Consider the following 6,148-nt stretch of genomic DNA (forward strand, 5'->3'; position numbering starts at 1 on the left):
ATTTAGAGTGTGGCACTCTATTCAGGATGTGATTGGCAGTCAAGCTACTTCTCCCCAATAACAAGTAGGCATGACAGCTGTCAAAACATAGAGTTTAACATTTCTGTTAATATCATGTTCTTACATTCAGCGATACCATTAGATTGAGGCGAGTAAGAAGTAGTAGTTTAAAGTATTATGCTCTGAGTGGCACATAATTCCTTAAACTCTGTCATAGTGTATTCTCCTCCTCTGTCACTCCTAAATCTCTTAATTTTCAAGTTCAATTGATTTTCAACACGATTCTTGAAAATTTTAAATTTATCAAAAGCTTCATCTTTCGATTTTAACAGATAAATATGACAATATCTTGAAAAATAAAAGTGATTAAATACTTCCGATCACCTCTAGTAGTGAAAATTTTAAAATCACAGAGGTCAGAATGAATTAATTCAAGAAGTTGTGTGCTTCTAGAAACAGAACCAAAATATTTTCTAGTGATCTTGGTTTGTGCACACAGTTCACATTTGTCAAATTTAATCAACGTATTTAAAGGGATATTATGAGTTTTACCAAGTTGTACCATTTTTCTATAGTTCACATGTCTCAATCTATTGTGTAACAATTTAGGATCAATAAGAGTTGAACTAACCTGACTAATTGTTTCATTTGCTAAACTCAATCTATACATACCATCGATCAAGAATCCGCAGCCAAACTAATAAGAGTTAACAGATAAGATTACTCTACCACCCAAAACAGAAGTGCACATACCAGCATTGTCTAAAAGATTAATGGAAATTATATTCTTTTGAAGAGAAGGAACTACTTTAACATTTTTCAGAGTTAGTAGTTTACCTGAAGAAAGGACCAAGTTCACAGTTCCAGTGTGAGTCACCTCCGCCTCTGCTCCACTAGCCACTGTAACAGTCTCTTCCGCTTCAACAGCATCAACAAGTAGTTTATTGTTGTTGCAAACATGACACGTGGCTCTTGTATCTAACCACCAGTCTGAAGAAGTACTGGCCTTACTGTTGCCCAACATAGCAACAAAACTATTAGGCTTAGCCTTGTCCAACAGCATATGAGCTTCCTTCAATGGTGTGTCAGATTTAGTCTTCTTAGGTAGCCTACAATCTGCTGCAAAGTAACCCAATTTTCCGCACTTGTGGCATTTGCCCTTTTTTTTTAGAGATAGTCTTTTCGGCCTCCAACTTGGGTTCACTTTTAGGTAACTTGGATTTCTGAGGAAATTTCTTGGGATTTATAACCACGTTAGCAGCAGACTGTTGCTGTCTAACCATCTCCAAGTTATTCTTGGCTCGATTCTCATCTTCGATTCGAATGAATCAGTTGAGATCATTCAATCCCACTTGCACCTTTTTCCTATACATTTCAGTTTTAAAAGAGTGCCATGCAGATGGTAACTTATATATGATTGCACCCATAAGAAAATGATCACTGACAACAATTTGCTCATTGTTTAATTTAGATCTCAAATTCTCAAGATCAGTCACTTGAGGAGTGATTTCCTTGTCTTCTTGAAACTTGAAATCCATGAATTTGTATACAATATGAGTCTTGGACAATTCCTCCTCCTTTTTTAATTGAGCATCTAAATTATCCAAAATTTCTTTAGCAGTGTTAAATTTGCTTTAGGTGCAAGACAGTATGAAAGACAATTTAAAAAATAGGCTTTGCAGAAATCCTCATCCTAAGCCATTGAGTTTCATCAACATCTTCAACCGTATCAGCAAAGGTACTAAAATCGGTGTAGAAACAATTCAAATATTTGAGACCGAATTCAGTCTTTCGCTTCCATGAATTAAATTCAGATCTACCAAAGGATTGAAGTTTGATCATCTCAAACGGAATTGCATTCTTGTCCATTGAATAATTTAGATGATAGTAAAATTTGGAAAGAGTGCACCTATTGCGAATCGCGAGAATCGAATCCGAGAACTGAATCACGAACCAAATCCGAGAATCGAATCGTGTACCAATTCCGAGAGCAGAATCACGTACCAATTCCGAGAACCGAATCGTGTACCAATTCCGAGAACCGAATCGTGTACCAAATTCAAGAACCGAATCGAACCGTGAAGAACGATCGCGAAAAATAGCGAGAACTGGCGGTGAAAGACTCAACCGACGGCAAGAGGGAATGCCGGCGGCAAGAGGCCGACGTCTTCACTTATTTCTCACCCTTTTCTTTTTTTTATTATTGTTGTAAATCCCCTTCCCCACGAGAACCGGCGGCTATGTATTAACAGAAAGCGTGTGAGAGAGGGCTGCTCGGTTTAAATCTACACGAGGTTACGAGGACAAAACGTTTCTCCACATGATTCTTAAGCTCTGCTCGTCTTCAGATCTGTACGATCGAATTTCAAACCGTACTTTTCTGAACCAGAGGCTGTTGGAGTTATGTCGCCGTTAATGGAGGCTGATCACTCATATTCACCGGAGAGGGCGTTCACCATGATATTAAGCCGGAAAACATTCTCTGTGACGGTGGAATAAGCTCAAACTGGCCGATTTTGGATCGACCAATTGTTTCAACGAGCGATCTGTGCGAGGAAAAGTCAGAACGCCTTACTACGTCTAGCCCAAAAAATGAATTCGAGGGAGAGAAAAATCATCCAAAATGATTTTTAATCCAACGACCCTTGTATTGCTTTAAGATTGTTAAAGGGTTTTAGGTTTAAGCAAAGGTTGCTTAAAGCAATACACCCTAGGTATCTAGTTTGGAATACTTAGACTGCTGCCTCCAGCCCCTATATATAGAGATACACAAGGGTTAAAACAAGTTAATGGGCTCTAGCCCATGTAGGCCCACTACACCGGTTCATTATCCATGTGGGCTTATATTAGAACATAATTAGGGTTATATTTATACCCAACAGAAGGAAGGGAGCGAGGAAGAAAAAGAAAAAGAGAATATAGAAGAATTTTGGAAGGTTTAATTCACCAAAGGGCCAGTGCTTAATCTCCAACCTTGAGGAGAAGGTTGATTTGAAGGTGGGTGGAATGTTACGTGCCATATAAATCTTTAATGAGAATATCAGCAATGTTGGCATGATAAGCTTTAGCAGTTGTTTTATCAATTGAGGTTAGGTTGTTGCTATTATTTAGAAGATTTCTAAGTAGATTGAATAAAAGGTATTACTAGGATAAGTGTGGCACGATAGGTTGTTGCTGGAAGTGAATATTGTTTCCTAATTTGTAGGTTTGATTTCCTATTTTTTTGGTAGTTAAGAGTCCATTATAAATGTAGTTAATATAGTTCTTGAGATTGGTCAATGAATGAAGAATTTTATCCTGTAAATAGTGTTTTCAGCACAAAGGAGGACCGACCCTTCCCTCGAAGTGGGTCAAGAGGCTGATCTTCCCCCTAAGAGGATCAATCACGTTGCGATCCGAATCAGGCTAATAACAGTTTATCTTGATAACTACCAGGTTTCCTCGTGGGAGCTGGTTTCTATAGTGGACAACTGAATTTCTAGGTGAGTTGCCGTACTACGTTTGGTCTTTCCCCTAGGGCACTTTCCATTTTATTCAAGGTTGCTGATCGTGGAGATGGGGAGTTTTTCTTGCCCTTGCTATCTTAGGAGTCAAGTTCGATTACTTAATTGGGCTAGGTGCCACGTGTCTTGTATTTAGTCGGTGGATGAATTTTACCCCTAGCATATATTTTCATTGGTAAGCTGGGTACCCCTAGCATATTGCCCCCACTTCCTTGAGCCATTTTTTGGTCGAGGAAGTAGTTTCAGGAGTTAAGGGTTCATCCTCTTCCTATTGCCGATCTATCAAGCTTTGCAAATCATTACAACATCTCTATCTTGGATGAACTGCGAGAAACTTTGAGGAGATATTGAAGCTCGGAGAGGACATGAGCGAGTTTGAAGCTTGGTCCGATGTTCCTAGTTCGGCCGAACTTCTAAATAGGTGGAGGCTTGCTAATGCACGCTCAGCAGAGTTGGATACTTCGCAAAATTTTAAAATTTTTCTGGTGGGAAGACGAATAGTCATTGAGCTTTGGAGATAGAAAGTAAGAAATTTTTGGGAAAATAAGATGGTGCTTTGAAAGATGAAATGACACAATCCCATTAATGACAAATTTAATCCCGTCATTACGAGCGTCGTTTCCGGAGATGAACCAGAGAGCACCACATGGTAGGGGTCCCGTAATACAAAGCGATGGGACTGCTCCCCCGTGTGGGCGGTAACTTGTCTATAAAAGAGGGTTTCTCCCTCATTTATCTCCTATTTGCACTTTGAGAGAAATCTCGACCAACTTAGAGGTTTCTAGCGTCCCCACTTCTTTTCTGGCGAGCCACCTTCTTCTTCGGCTGGTTTTTTCATTTTCGCTGAACGTGCGACGAAGAAAGCCCTTGTCTCCTTCCTTTTTGCAGAAAGTCTCTTCAATTTCCCTTCTCTTCTTATATCTTTTTTCATTTATTTCTTCTATTTTTCATTTTTTATTTTCAATTCGATTTTGGCATGTACGCGGCCACCGACTCCAAAAATCTGAAATCTAATTGTGGGTATGAGTATGAACCCTCTCCACCGTCACCGGTGGTGGTGGAGAGTAGTGATACGGAAATGGTGGAGGAAGAAGAAAAGGAGGATGAAGAAATGGAGGAAGGAGAGGAAGAGGAGGAGGGGGATTCTGTGGCCATGCCTAGTGGTTCTACAATCCCAACTCCAGAGCCTTCCCCAGCTTAATACCATGGCTCGGATAAGGAGTCGGGGCTGTCTCACACCCAGGCCCAAAGGAGGCCTAGCTAGCAAGTTCTTAGAGTAGGGGGATTGGCGACCGAGCTTCTCACACAATCTAGAAATAACGAGGACCATCTTCACATTAGTAATGTTCTTAGGGTTCCAACCCGAACTACCACTTCAGATGATAGAGAAGTAGTTCATCTGGATGGCGTTCTGGCAGCACGATACCATTTAGATGAAAGATATATGGATGAGATGAGGAGAGAGTATCATATACCTGATAAATCGAACTTTTGCTTCCTAGGGCCAATGAGAGAGCATGCGAAAGCTCGGTAGCAGGGGGGAGTTTCTTTTTATGTGGAGGCCTTTAGGTCTAACATTCGATTTCCGCTACCGGAGTCTATCACTTGGGCGCTGGAATTCTATGGGGTAACCTTTACGCAGATAGCGCTTAATGTATGGCAAACTGTTCTTGGCGTCGTGGTTAAAATGGACAAGCACGATTGTTATGCCTCAAAGGATGTGTTTCGGAGGTGCTTTATGTTAAAGAAACATGAGGAGGAAGGGTATACTTCAGCCACGGGAGAAAGATAAAAGTAGTGCTGGCCCGACCTCCATCAATTAGGAGATGGAAGAATGTGTTGGAAAATTGTAATATTCTGCTATAGCAGAAACAGAGAAACAGATTGAAAAGAGAACAAAAAACAGAGAGCTTTTACTACTGCTGAAAAAAGAAAATTCAAATGGCTACATACTGACTATTATTGACTGCCTTTTAAAGAAGAAAAGATGCACTACGTGGGCTCATAGATGTGGAGTTAGTTTCCACTTTTTATGCCCATTACAAAACCAAACACTAAACCACTAAACCACTATCCTATGACAACTTAACCACTAGCACTACTTGACCACAAACAGTTTCCACTAACCCAAACAGTTTTGACTCATTCAACCTTTGCACAAAATTAGAAATTGTGCATCACACTTCATCACTCCCCCTTGATGCAAATCCGGATACACCAAGAAGAGATCTGAATCTCGCAAACTTTGGATATGAAAGCGCTTTAGTAAAGCCATTAGCAACTTGCTCATTGGTTGAACAATACATCATTGTGATCATGCTTTCAGCAACAATGTCTCTGATAAAATGATGACGAAGCTCAATGTGCTTGGTCCTCCCATGGCAGACAGGGTTCTTTGTCATTGAGATTGTTGCCTTGTTGTCACAATAAATCTTTCTCGTGTGCCCTTGTACTTGTTGCAAGTCTTCCAAAATTCTCCTCATCCAAACAGTTGATGTCGCGGCAATATATTCAGCTTCAAATGATGACAACGCCGTAGTAGCTTGTTTCTTGGAACTCCATGAGACAGCACCTGAACCAAGATTGAAAATATATCCACTTGTGCTTTTCCTGTCATCTACAAAACCAGCCCAATCGCTGTCAGT

The sequence above is a fragment of the Tasmannia lanceolata genome, unplaced genomic scaffold, assembly GCF_043159265.1.
Source record: "Tasmannia lanceolata isolate RefF3 unplaced genomic scaffold, GAP_Taslan_0.1 ptg000012l, whole genome shotgun sequence".
Taxonomy (NCBI): Eukaryota; Viridiplantae; Streptophyta; class Magnoliopsida; order Canellales; family Winteraceae; genus Tasmannia; species Tasmannia lanceolata.